Source organism: Lissotriton vulgaris, chromosome 2_1 (assembly GCF_964263255.1).
Source record: "Lissotriton vulgaris chromosome 2_1, aLisVul1.2, whole genome shotgun sequence".
Classification (NCBI taxonomy): Eukaryota; Metazoa; Chordata; class Amphibia; order Caudata; family Salamandridae; genus Lissotriton; species Lissotriton vulgaris.
In genome coordinates this window covers 839,214,059-839,228,521 of record NC_141687.1, presented here as the reverse complement: position 1 = coordinate 839,228,521, position 14,463 = coordinate 839,214,059, and the positions used below count along the sequence as shown (strand labels likewise).

Genomic DNA, 14,463 nt, shown 5'->3' with positions numbered 1-14,463 from the left:
ATAGTGGCAGTACAAACTGAGCAGAGAGAGCATGGCTGGTTGTGGGTTGCTTGCCAGAGGAGTTGGAGTTTTTTAGCTTCATCCTTGTACTTCTTTTATAGTGCTGTTTCACATTTACTTTTTAATCAAAAATAGCTTTATGGAGTAGCGTCGCCAAGATGGCATTTAGATAGGGCGTGTTTCTTGGTCCCTCTGTTCTCGCTGCTACCCAGTCTTCCCGCTAGCCCCACAGCTTGGTCAAGGTGAGGGGCTGAGACTGCGGAGCTGCTGTGGTCGATGGTGCCCCCCCCCCGGGCTGCAGCGAACCTGAAATAGAGTTGTAATCCCAGGCGGAGATGGTGCGGCCTAGGCTTGTGGTCGTGAGGCCTTCTTGGGCGGAGGCTCCCACAGAGTGGAGTTTCTGAGACTGCTGCACTGCAAGGCCCAGCAGCGCATCAAAAGGCTGGGTCGTTCGGGTTGGGGGCTCCTGCTGGTATTCCTTGGCTCGGCATCTGGCGAGTGTGTAAGGCCCCTGACTAAATGCGAGGCGGAGCAGTCTGGGGCGAGGCTGCCCAGAGGGCTGGTACAGCCTTGAAATGAAATGAAAAGTCGACTTATAGAGCGCGATTGCTGCCCGGGAGCGTCCAAGCGCTGGAAACCAACAAAGGTGGCCTGACAGAAATGCTAGCAAAGAATTACTGAGGGAGGTTGAATAGGAATGTCTTTAACTGTTTGCGGAATGAAGAAAGGTTGGGGTTGGCTCTAAGATGAAGGGGGAGTGTATTCCAGGTCTTGGAGGCATTGTAGGTGAACGTCCTGCCGCCCGACCTGGTCTTTTTTATTCTTGGAGCAGTTGCCATGAAGGCCTGGCTCGAGCGAAGACTTCTGCTGGGTTGATAGTGGATGACTAGGTCACGGGTAATCATAGGACCTGTGTCCCAAAAGGCCTGGTGGGCAATGCACATGGCCTTGAAGAGGATTCTCTGACGCATTGGCAGCCAATGTAGGCTGATCAGACCAGCTTTAACTGATTGTCTGCGTGGGAGCTGTAGCAGTGTGCGGGCCGCACAGTTCTGCACTGTCTGAAGTCTACGCAAGGTGTATTCTGGAGCACCAAGGTAGAGGACGTTGTTAAAGTCTAGGCTGGACTGTATCAAACCCTGTATGGCTACCTGCTTAGCCTCCATGGGTAGAAGGGGGAGAATTTTCTTTAGCATCCTGAGAAGGCCAAAGCAGGTCGCCGAGAGTTTTGTGGCCTGGATGTTAAGTGAAAGGGATCTATCCAGCCACACCCGAGGCTCTTGATGTTATCCTTGGGCGCTTGAGGGGTGCCTAGACAGGGGGGCCACAGAGAGTTAAAGAAACTGGGGTTAGAGGGGCCTAGGAGCATCAGCTCCGTTTTGTCCCCATTTAGTTTGAGGGATGATGAGGACATCCAGCTCTTTACCTCCTCTAAACACCTTCTAAGCCCGCCTGACATTGGCATGTCGGCCTCCTGCGCCAATGAGACCACCAGCTGGGTGTCGTCCACGTAAGAAATGACCTTAACCCCAAATGGACGGACATACCCAGCCAGTGGCCTCATATAGATGTTGAAAAGGGCAGGGCTTAAAGAGGAGCCTTGTGGAACCCCACACCTCAATGGTCTGCTAGTGGACACTGACTCACCATCGAATACTTGAAAGGATCTGTCCTTCAGGAAGGACTTGAACCAAAGCCAGGCTTTATCCTTGATTCCGACACTAGACAGATGGTTCAGCAAGATGTCGTGGCTGACCGTGTCGAATGCCGTGCTAAGGTCGAGGAGGATCACTGCCACTGATCCTCCTTGATCTAGGATTTTTCTGGATTCCTCGTTGACTATAAGGAGGGCGGACTCAGTTCCGTGTTTGGATCTGAAACCCGTCTGGGTGGGGTCTAACAGTTGGTTGTTTTCTAAGAAATTCACCAGTTGGAGGTTGATGTATCTCTCCAGGATTTTACTCACCCAGGGGAGCAGGGAGATAGGCCGGTAATTGCTAAAATCTGAGGGATCCAGATTGGGTTTCTTTAACAGGGCTCGGACCATGGCCCATTTCCAGACAGGAGGGATAGTGCCGGAGGTGATGGATACGTTCAGGAGGTCCATAATAGTTGGCAATGTAATCTGGGATGCTGACATTATGATATCCGGCAGGGCCGGATCGTCAGGGGATCCCGATTTTACTTTCCGAGCCACGGATTCTAGGATACGAGGTCTAGAAGGAGGAAGTGGTCCAGTATGGGTGGAGGCTCTAGTGGGGGGTGTACCATAATTGTATTGGCCCAAGCTAAAGGGGCGGTAACTAGGGGGTAAGGGTGAGTAGGTTTTATTTACTTTTTGGTGGAAAAATTCTGCTATGTCATTACAGTGGGCTGTAGATTTTGTCTCGTGCAGGCTAGTTGGAGGTTTGGTAAGTTTTTTTTCACGATTTGGAAAATTTCTTTGGGTTTTGATTTGGCTAGAATAATTCTATTAAAGAAGCATGCAGATTGGGCAGCTTTGACTTCTGCTTTGTAGTCATTGATTGAGTCTCGGTATCAAATTTTTTTCTCTGGAGAATAGTCTAGACGCCATTTTCTTTCTGTTTTTCTGCATTGGCGTTTCTTTTCCCTGAGAGCCTCTGAGTACCAGGGGGCGGTTTTATGGGAGCGTTTCAGCGTGATTTTGTTTTTAGGGAGGGTGACATCAAGGGTTTGTATAATCCAATCTTCATAAGCCTGATTGGCTAGACAAGGATCCTCATTGTAGAGGGGTTGGTTGCTGGCGAACTTAATGGTCCATTCATCGACTGGGAGGCGTGACCAAGCTCTGGCGTGTCTTATCGTGGGTCTAGTGGGTGGAGGCTTAAGTGTGGTCCAGGTGAAGGGTACCAGTAAATGATCCGTCCACGGGAGGGGAATTGGTAGTCCTGCTACCAGGTCGACACAGTTGCTGAACACGGGGTCCAGCAGATGGCCCTTGACGTGAGTTGGGTTCCTGACATGTTGGATTAGTTGCAAGGAAGCTAGGTCATCTACGAGCATAGTGACTGTATGATCCAATGCAGAGTCGAAATGAAGGTTGAGATCACCTAACAGAGTGAAGTTAGATGTAGTGCTAACGCGTTTAGCCACAAGCCATCCGAGGGGTTGGCCCCACGCAGAGCCGGGGGTCTCTGCGGCAAGAATAGGACGCTGCTGGTCCTGCAGGGGTGGACTCACAGGAACTTCAGGCCCTGGGGTTGGCTGTGCTGCCTCGCATGATAGGTCGACGGAGAGCTTGAGTGGATCTGCCCCATGTCCTCTCCCAGAGGTCCCAAGGAGCAGTGAAACTCCATCCGCACTGCACCAGCGGCTTGCGTGAAGTGATCTTGGCCGATGAGCGGAGGCGGACTCTTTGCATTGGCAGGGGGCCTGAGCTGCTGTGTTGGTTTCGGAGGTGCCATCATCCTACCTGTTTGGCTGGATATCCTTGTTTGACTTGAGGCCCACCCACCGGACTGGGGGAGGTCTTGCCTCCAGTGGCTCGGAGGCCTCATCCGAGGATGTGAGCTGCTGCCGAGCCTGGTGACGAGGTGAGGCCCAGGGCCTCCCTGCAGTTACTGGAATTGCGATGCAGAAGGGCCATTGAGTGAATTTACGGTGTGGACATCTGCGTGCAACCAGACTGTGAAGGTGAGGGGGCCTGTGGTGTGCACCAGCGACTGGGGAGGAGACTCACTGGATCACCATTTGCACGACGGAGGGGTACCCGCTCCTCTGATGAGCAGAATGTGAGGGGCAAGAACTGCGGAAGGTGTAGTCTCAGGGAGCCTGCCCAGAGACCCTTTCTTTCTACATATAGGCCTGCTTTGGATGGTCTTTTGGCATCCGCACGTACTAAGAAAGGGGGCACCTTCAAGGACATGTTTGCAAAGTCCGCAGGTCCCCTGACTGGGAAGCCCCAGAAGGCACTTAGTAGAGCAGCCTCACCGGACATGGAGGAGCTAGAGGCCCTGGTCATGAGCCCATACTTGGAGACCCTGTTTTGCTCACTATGAGATGACCTCCTGACAGTCAAGAGGAATCTAGCACGTGAATAACAGGGGATTTGGAAAGAAGGTGACAGCTATTGGTGGATGCATTGGAAAACCACAAGACCTCCCACAATTAAGAAATAGAGCAGTTGCAACAGTAAGTAATCCGTCTCTCAGATCAGCAGATAGACGTTCAGGCTCATGCGGAGGATCTTGAAAACCTCTCTATGCGGAACAATATTCGTATCGGGGGGCCCCACAGGAAGCAAAAGGGGAAGATAGTGAAGCCTATGTGTCTGAACTGTTCGCACAGATCCTCAGGGATACACTAGCCTCCACAATGTGCTTGGACAGGACCCACACAGTGGGCACCAGGGTCCCGGGGAGACGCGGTCCTCAGACATCCTGACCTGCATGCATAACTTCTCCCTAAAGGAATGGATCCTGCGTGTGGCCCGGGAATCGCTTCCCGTATTGTTCCACGGGCATACCCGGCACATGCTCCAGGATCTTGCAACCTCCACCCTCCAGGCTCATCTTCCGCTGGCAAGACCAACTTTATCAGTTCTGCTCCCTGGCTGCAGCATATGAGCTCTTTCAGACTGAGGAGCAGGAGGAGTTGAAGTTTGGGCCAGTGTCTGGAGGGTGCAGAGCTGACAGGCGCCTGAGTTGGATACTCACTGTACCCCAACTTCCTGTCAGGGAAGCACTAGAAGTTGGAATTGAGTAATTTTCTATTCCAACTCCAGTGTGTGCAACAGTAGGGAAGGTGTTGGAGTTAATTCCAACACCTTCTGCCCACTGCTGCACACCTTTTTCGTCGCAACGGTATGCAATGTAACTGAATTTGATTTGATTTGTGGTTTTGTAAAGCGCACGTATGCCCTTGGGCGTCTTGGCGCTGCAGAAGGAGACAGTGTCCTGGTGTCACAGAAGCTGGATTTAACGGGGGTTGAACAGCCATGTCTTTACTGATTTCCTAAATGACATCAGGGAGGTACCGTTCTTGATAGCAAGGGGAAGTCGATTCCAATGTTTGGCAGCATGCAGTATAAAGCTTCTGCCCCCCCATCTGGCCTGTTTGAACCTAGGAACTTGTATACGTTTTCCCTGGCTAGATCGTAGTTCTCTTGAGGGGATGTATGGCTTAAGGTGGGTTCTGAGGAACAGGGGTCCGGTGCCCTGGAGTGCCTTATATGTTAAACATAGTGATTTAAACCTTATACGTTTTGCCAGTGGGAGCCAATGTAGGGTATCTAGATGGTGTGATATGTGCTCTGTTCGTGGGATGTCTAGGATTAAGCGTGCTGCTGAGTTCTGCAGGCGTTGTAGTTTGGTCAGATGTTGTGCCTGCATGCCAGCGTATAATGCGTTCCCGTAATCGAGTCTTGATAAGGCTAAGGTAGTCACTACAGTTTTACGGGAGTCCAGAAGAATATATGGCACTAGTTTCCTGATCATTTTTAGGATAAACCACATAGTGGATGCTAATTTTCTGGTTTGGACATCAAAGGCGAGTCTGTTATTTTAGCATGATGCCTAAGTTTTTGACTTTAGTTACAGGTGACGGACAATTGCCCAGATCCGCAGGCCACCAGTCTGGTGACCAAATTCCTGCATTTGTTCCTAGTAACATGACCTCGCTTTTGTCCCCATTCAGTTTTAAACAGTTCTGCTCCATCCATTGGCTGACCTGTGTCATGCAGTTTTTGAATTTGTCTGCGGTATCTGAGCTGTCATTTTTGATTGACACAACAATTTGTGTGTCATCCGGGTATGACACGGGCAGGAATCCCGAAGCCCTGATGATTCCAGCTAGTGGTGCTACATACAAGTTAAAAAGCGTAGGGCTCAATGATGACCCCTGCGGAACCCCGCAGGGTGAGTTGAAGGGCTTGGATTTTATCTCTCCTAGTTCTACTGTGAAAGTTCTATTATTTAGGAATGATGCCAGTAATTTTCGTGCATCCTGATGTACTCCCGCTGATGCTAGTCGATTCAGGAGCGTGTTGTGGTTTACAGTGTTGAAGGCCGCCGAGAGGTCTAATAGAATCAAGGCGGCCTTCCCCCCGGCGTCCAACACGCTCCTTAACTCTTCGACCGCCATCAGCAAGGCTGTCTCAGTACCGTGTCCCTCATGGAAACCGTACTTGGAAGGGTCTAGGATGTCTGCCTCGGCAATAAACTGGGCAAGTTGTTTATTCAAAAGCTTCTCAACTATCTTGGCACCAAAGGGAATCCTAGCTATTGGCCTGTAGTTTCCCGGTTCTTCTGGGTCTAGGTTGGATTTTTTTTAACAAGGGTAATACCGATGTTAGTTTCCAGAGCTCGGGATAGGAACCTGAGTTCACTATGTGGCCCATGAGCTCGACCATTTTCTCACTGAGCAGTTCTGGGAAGAGGTGGAAAATTTTCGGTGGGCAAGGGTCTGAATATGCCCCCGAATTCGTAGTCCTAATTACTTGGTGGTAAATAATAAAGACAACGTGAACGGGAAGTTCCCATTACTCTAAAGGACCAATAAGTTCCAGAATAAACAATTACCCACAGAAAAGCTGCTGATGTCAAATAATTTTATTTTCATATACATATATATTTATAAAAGAGACTTCATTACTTCAGAATTTCTATTAACACATGTAATTCATGTAGAGTCCACCCAGAAGAACAGAGAACAATAAAAACATTTTGTTTTATGTGTACATCTTGGTTTCTTTTCAAAGAAATTCTCCTTTTTCATATTATTTACTTTTTTAAAATTATTTTTTCCTTTTCCCTTTCGTTATCTATAACGTTAGAACATCTCTTCAGGGCTTGCTGAGTTGCTCCTACCAGTCCCTTTTCAATTGCCATTGTTAAATAGATATATAGTTTGTATTTAGGAATGATAAAATCTTCTGAAACGGGGTTTCCTCTGCCGTTTTTTCAACTAAAAAAGAAAGGTCGATTCTCGGTCAATCCAGAATGTAGTTCTGTCTCTCAGATTACATTTTGCGTGCACTACACTTAATTGTCGTCTTTCTTAAGTCCTCTGTCTATCACCCCTGTTCAATTGGAAGTCCCTCGCTAGTTAAACTAAAATTTAAATATGGCGTCATCCGCTCTCCCCTCCTTTATCATCCAATGGGATTTAGGTTATTGGTCTAGTGCAGCCTGACCGCTCCACACATGTGTAAAATATTTTTCAATTCCGGCGCAGTATATAATCAGTTCGTTTTGTGGGAACATTCTCTCCAATTTGGTGCAGATGGTTACCCGGTCGAATACGTTTACGAGAGCTCCGCCATACTTTTCAAGTAAGTTACTTCCGTGCAGCAGGTACTTTTATCATCTATCCTCTTTAGGATGTTGGACCTAAACTGTGCGCTTTAAATATTTTTTTAGAAACCACCTGGAAGCGCAATTCCGGCCTCCTCCTGGCATGGCCCAGTGTGTATAATTTTTAGCGGTCTGCCTCTCTCGTCCACACTCAAGCGAAAACTCAGAGGTAACATTTCTTGAATGGCTATTTGATCGGCATCTAGAGGCATATCACTGGGGGTCTCTATTGACTGTGCATTTTAATACTGTATATGCTCACTCTGTGTCGTATAGCCCCCTTTTTTTAATACGTGCCTGACCGGAATCCTATTTTACTGCACTTGTGATCTGGCTGTCGCCTTATGTTGATTCTGAGAAGAAATGGGAAATGCTATATCCTTTATCTCTTCTCCACAGTATTTCCACTAATGCACGTGCTGACAACTTGTGCCTATCGGGATTGTTGCATTTCGGTCTTTCCGTTGAATGACTACTATCCTGAATATATAGGTGAGCAGTCTCTATTTAGAGTTCTCAGACTATCTTAGCGATAATGAATCGATTTATACTTAGACGTGTGTTTGTATACAGTCCCCAGAGTCCGTTTATCAATCGCCCTCTTCCATGTCATTGGCGAATTCCTGAGTGATCTGCCGTTTCCTATCTAGAAAATTCAGATTCTGCTCTCCCCTCTGGTATGTAAATGATGAAAATGTGTCCAGGGCACCCCTTGTTTAGACATTAGTGGTCTTTTTGGAGCAAAATAGGTTTCCTTCCTTTTCTTTCATTTCTTTCTCATCTAGACTTACTGAAACCACTCCCCCCTTTTTTTATCCTCTGTAACTTGTATGACCTATATTTAGTAAACACCTTTGTTTCTCTCCTTTTTGGTACGTTAATGATGAAAAAATGTGTCCAAGCCACCCCTTGTTTAGACAGTAGGTGGTAACCTTGGAGCCCAAAAAAAAAGGTTCTTTTCTTTTCCTGCATCCTTTTCTTACCTAGACTTACTGAAACTACTTTCCTTTTCCTTCATTTTTTTATCCTTTGTAACGTGGACTACCCATACATAGTAACACCCATCCTTCGCTCTGCTAGAAAGTGGGGTGTTTACAGATATGTTTATTTAATGTATGACTTGAACTATGGTATGGGTTGTACTCCAAGATTGACCTGTCCACTCCTTTTATTTTTAGTGGTTTTGAATTTTGGTTTATATATTTTGTTTTTGCCCACAGATACGCTGCGATATGTTGCTGTTTGCCCAGAAACTTTGGAATTGAGCTAAAAATTCTATCCCCTCTACAAATTGGAGGATCTTGATGGCCACATACAAATGAATTACTTGCGCCCTGATGAAGGAATCCTCTATGGTGGCACTTGTTCCGAAACGCGCGTCGGCGATTTTTTCTGTCTGTTGGTTGTGAATGTGGCTGTAGTTTACAGTATTTTGATGTATGTGGTGACTTTTGGATGTGTGTATGCTTGAGGATATGAATGACCATTGTATATAAAATGTTTTTATTGTTCTCTGTTCTTCTGGGTGGACTCTACATGAATTACATGTGTTAATAGAAATTCTGGAGTAATGAAGTGTCTTTTATGAATATATATGTATATGAAAATAAAATGATTTGATATCAGCAGCTTTTCTGTGGGCAATTGTTTATTCCGGAACTTATTGGTCCTTTAGAGTAATGGGAACTTCCCGTTCATGTTGTCTTTATTATTGACTTCCCTGGGGGGTTGTTCCCTCGTATCCTTTTAGTAGGTTCAGGGTTCCCTTTGTGTTCTATATATAATTACTTGGTGGACCTGTTCTCTCTCAGGGATGCATGCGTTAATACAGTTGCGTTGTAAAGGCTGCTTCCCATCCACAATATTGAAGCAGAGACCCCTTAAGTCACCTGGCCCAGACGGTTTCCCTGCGGCTTTCTGTAAAGTCTTCCACTCGTCCATAGCTCCACTCCTCACTAGAGTATTTAATTCAGTTATGTGTTCAGCCACACTTGACCCCCTCAATGACTAAGGCTTCCATAGTAGTCGACCGATTTCCCTCGTAAACGTTGATGCGAAACGGTTAACGGGCGTATTAGAAGCCCCCCTCACAGGCGTATTAGAAGCCCCCCTCACATCTTTAACGCCAGGGTTAGTGGGCCCTGACCAGGAGCGTTTTTTCTCCAATAGACACTGTGCTGACAACACTAAAGGGATTTTACATCTCATTGACAAAGCCACTCGTTCCCAGCGAGAGGTCATGCTATTCTCTAGAGTATTTAATTCAGTTATGTGTTCAGCCACACTTGACCCCCTCAATGACTAAGGCTTCCATAGTAGTCGACCGATTTCCCTCGTAAACGTTGATGCGAAACGGTTAACGGGCGTATTAGAAGCCCCCCTCACAGGCGTATTAGAAGCCCCCCTCACATCTTTAACGCCAGGGTTAGTGGGCCCTGACCAGGAGCGTTTTTTCTCCAATAGACACTGTGCTGACAACACTAAAGGGATTTTACATCTCATTGACAAAGCCACTCGTTCCCAGCGAGAGGTCATGCTATTCTCTGTTGACGCAGAGACATGTTAGATTGTGTTCACTGACCCTACTTAGCCGAGACGCCGGCGCACTTCGGCTTAGGGGAACGGTTCCGTGCCTGGGTTCTTGGTGGTTATGGGGTACCGAAGGCCTCCATCAAGGTCAATGGTAGAAACTCTGCGTAATTTCCCATACGTTGTGGTACGTTGTAGCAGTGCTCCTTGTCCCCCTTACTATTCTTGCTCTATATGGAGCTGTTTGCCCAAAGGGTTAAGGATAACCCAAATGTCACAGGAGTGTGTTTTGGGGGTGAGGAGCATCTCATCACACTATATACTGACAATGTTATTGTCTCTCTGGACAACCCTAGAAAGGCACTCCCTAGCTTCCTTGAGGTAGTGGAACACTTCGGGGCAGCATCCGTATTTCATATAAACCTTGCTGAATCACAGGCCCTAGCTCTCACTATCTTACCCACCACAAGGGATTACTTGACCCAGAATCACTCGATCCAGTGGGCTTTGGGATCTATCTCCTACCTGGGTATCCAACTGGCTCCGACTACCGCTGAGGTCGTGACCCTTAATTATTGGGATTTGACCAGGAGGATGAAAGCCGACTTGGCTTGTTGCCAACTATACCCACTTTCATGGTTGGGGTGGGTCGCCGCTCTTGAGATGACGATCTTACCCAGGATCATATACATTTTCCAGAAACTTCCCCTAACAGCCCCCGTCAGAGAACTTTCAGACCCTACAGGACGCTCTACAGCACTTTGTGTGGGTGGGTAAGTGAGCGCGCATGAAATAAGAGTGCAGTTGGTGTCCACCGGAGAAGGGCGGTCTGGGGAGGGGCGGGTCTCCTGCCTATTATAATATTTTCAGACTTTGCAACCCCATTTTTCGGTGGAGTGCTCTAGGTGTGGTTATTTATGAACCTAGAAGTTTTCACTGTGGCACGTCCCTTACAATTCATGGAAACCGTGTATATAACTATTCACCTTGTAATTCACATTTAGGTTCCATTTTTCACTTGGGGACACAATGCACAAATATTTGCTCCTTTAAATTGAAAAGAAGTGTACATATATCTTTTTGTTTTTTCTAAAAATGATAAAACATGTTATACTGAACCTACTGTGTAGATGGTCTCTTGCCCTCTGACATTACTGCACCCTTCATATTGCGATTGTGCCTTTGTATTGCTTAAGTCATTTGCATTAGTCCAGAGGAACCGTTGTTTCCATATGGTGAGTAGTCTGGTGGCCGCATTGAGGCAGGCTTTTAGAGGTGCCATGGAGCTCTTGGGTAGACCCGAGAGGGTAGAACAGCCATATTCCAGTCTAGAGATGACAAGTGCTTGGACTGCCATTTTTAGGTCGGGAGCATCGAGGAAGGGTTTCAATTTCCCAAGTTAGCTCAGGTGGAATCTGGCTGATTTGGCCATTGAATTGATGTGCTCCCGCATGTTCAGATTGCTGTCGAGGGTGATTCCCAGGGATTTGGCTGAATCCACGATGGTTGGTGGGCAATTCAAGGCTGCGATAGCCTTAATCCAGGATTGAATCTCAAGGTTGGTGTTGGGCGGGGCAATCAGGAGAAATTCAGTTTTCTTTACGTTGAGTTTGTTGATTGGATGCGAGCCATTGGACAGTGACTTTCAAGGCTTCGTTCAGGGAGAGGATCTCTTCGAGAGATGAGGTTTTGATGTAGATCCAAGTGTCATCAGCGTACATATGATAGGAGATATTAGCAGTGCGTAGTACATCGGTAAGCGGTTCCAGGTAAAGATTGAAGAGGGTGGGGGAAAGTGTTGATCCTTGAGGGACTCCAACCGTGACCGGGGATGGTGCCGATAGGTTGCCGTTGACAAGGAATCTCTGGGACCGGTTTTGGAGGAAGGACCTGAACCTCTCTAGAACAGTGCCATCCAAACCCATCCTGAATTTGAGGCGTTTGAGTAGTTTTTCATGGTTGACTGTGTCGAAGGCCGAGGATAGGTCCAGGAGGAATAGGAGACAGGTTTTGCCTTGGTCAAGGGCTTGGAGAGCATCATCAACGATGTGGAGCATAGTGATTTTGGTGCTGGGCCCTGGTATAAATCCAGATTGGAAGTCATTGAGCAGGTGGAAGTTGTTGATGTGTTGACTTAGCTGCTGCTGCACACATTTCTCCATCACTTTGGCCAAGAGGGGGATGTTGGAGCTGGGTCTGAAGTTGTTAGGGGAGGCTGGATCCCGCGACCGCTTTTTCAGAATGGGGAGGACTTGGCTGGCTTTTAGAGAGTCGGGCATCGTTCCCTGCCTGAGAGAGGCGTTAATTATTTAAGTCCAGCTAGGAATAATGGATTGGGCGAGGGCAGCTAGGCAGTTGGAAGGAAGCGGGTCATTAAAATGGTTATTAGAGTTTAGGGAAGATAGGATTTTGGACACTGAGTCGTCGTCATAGAGTTTGAAGTGACCCTAGTGAGCATGGTTTTTGAGTGAAGCCTGAGGGGGCGACGTGGCTGGAGGAGGCGGGTCGAGAGGGGTTTGGGGGTATGTGCTGGAGTTGAGATCATTTCCGAGGGCTGAGATTTTGTCAGCGAAGAAGGAGGAGAATTCCTCTGAGGATATAAGAGACTTGGGGGTTTCTTTTGAAGTTTTGGCCAATTTGTTGGATTGGTGTTTGACCATTTAGAAGAGCTTGTGGGGTCTGTTCTTGGCCTTCTCTAGTGCGGTTCTGAAGAAGTCTTTTTTGGACTTGATTATGTTCCTGTTGTAGGCATGTCTGGCCTGGCAGAGGAGTTTTAGATGAGCGGCAGAGGGGTGCTGTCACCAGGATCTTTCAGCTTGTCTCAGGATCTTTTCAGCTTTAGTGGGGCTAGATCATCCAGGATGTTTGAGATAGACGCAGAATAGTGATCATTGAGGCCGCTGACTGTTGTGATATGCGATGGGGGGGAGGTCGGATTTGCAGCGAGCTTTGAGTTCCCTGCGCTCCAGTTTCTAAGTGTCTCTGATCCAGCGTTTAGGAATCACCGGTTGCGATGCCCTTGTCTTGTGGGTGCCAGGTAGGGGAAAGGTGATGGCGTGGTGGTCAGACCAATCGCATGGGTCTATAGAGATGAGCTTGACTGTTGATTCTTTGGAGATAATCCAGTCAAGGGTGGCCCCTTTTGAGTGAGTTGTTTGTGAGCAGGCTTGGTTCAGGATTTGATCGTAAGGAGGCCCTTGATGGCGTTGACATGTGAATCCTTTGGATCGTTCCCGTACAAGTTAGTCACCAAGGAAAATATCAGTGGCAATATTGGGACTCTTAGCTGTGATGATTTCCATGGGGTGGTCGGTGAAGGAGTCATTCATGCCTGGGGGGTGGTAAAAGATGTGCAGGTTGCACAGTAGGGTGGAGTTGCTGTGAATAGCGAGGGCGGGGTATTCTCAGGATTCAGTGGTGTCCGCCAGAAGTTCTGTGACCAGAAGGTTAGAGCAGTAGATGCAGGCAATGTCTCCTCCTTTCTTGTCAGATTGTCTGTCTAGCTTTGCGATGTTGTAATTAAGAGGGACTTGGAGGTCCAGGTATGGAGATGAGGATTCGTTGAGCCATGATTCGGTAAGGATCGCTAAGTCGAGATTTTTGAAGAAGATGAGATCAGAAATATGCGAGGTGTGCTTAGCTGCCGACCGGCAATACATTAAAAGACCAGATAGAGAGGAATTGGAAGGAGTTTCGGGAGTCTGGGCAGACAGGTGAACAGGCGCTAGATTACTTTTGACCACAATTCTGTTGCGGAGGGTAGCTGGTCTGTTGGGGTTGATAGTGACCGTGCAGATGGCGTGTTCGGCCCTTGCGTCTAAAGGATGAGGGATAACTAGGGTAGGGTTGTAGTCTCGGAGGGTGGCAAGGATTTCCATTTCAGTGAGATCTAGTTGACTTGGAGTGGCAAAGGTGGCGTTATAGGATAGGACAAGAGTACGGGTTTCTTCTTCTGAGAGGTGGCATGGGTTCTTGCAGGGGCGAAGATGTCTCCAGGATAGCGGAAGAGGTTGTTTAGTGAGCTCTGTCAAATGTGAGGAGGTGGTGTTTGGCAGGAGTATGAGGTTGGCGAGGGAGAGTTCAGCGAGGCGTAGAAGGTTCATTAGCTCCAGGATGGAAATATGAATGCTCTGGGTAAGTTTGACAGCTCTGGCATGCAGAGAAGCGATGTCCCTATAAGAAGGAGGTGCTAGAGGGCTGGGGGGCAATTGTTCGGGAGCAGTTCTGACAGCTTGAATAGGTGAAAGGGGGGAAGGACTAGTATGGCCTGTGTTGTAAGCCATAGGATCTATGTTGGAGCCCCTTTGCGGGTTGGATTGAGGGCAGGACGGTCAAGCCGGGCTTGTATCGTAAGTCTTAGGGGGCGTAACAGTGACAATCCTCTTGGGGAGCTAGTAGAGAGGGGACCAAAGGTCTAGGGGTGATTCTGTTGGCGAGGCCGGGAGACGTGCTGAAGTGGTTCGGGTGGTAGGAGCTGCAACAAAGCTCCGGGACCAGATGGCATCCCTCCGGATCTTTTTAAGTCTGATCCACTCTACTGGGCGCCAGTTCTTGTGGCTGAGTTTAACGCAGCAGCCAGGGAATGGTTGTCCGGAGTCTCGCGCCACCTCAACTATTGTAC

The 14,463-nt window shown here is 47.9% G+C and overlaps 1 protein-coding gene across 7 annotated transcripts in view; it reads left to right on the top strand.

The window, feature by feature from the left end:
- USP40 (ubiquitin specific peptidase 40) overlaps nt 1-14,463 on the top strand; it is a 703,484-nt gene that overhangs the window by 112,701 nt on the left and 576,320 nt on the right. The window lies entirely within an intron of this gene.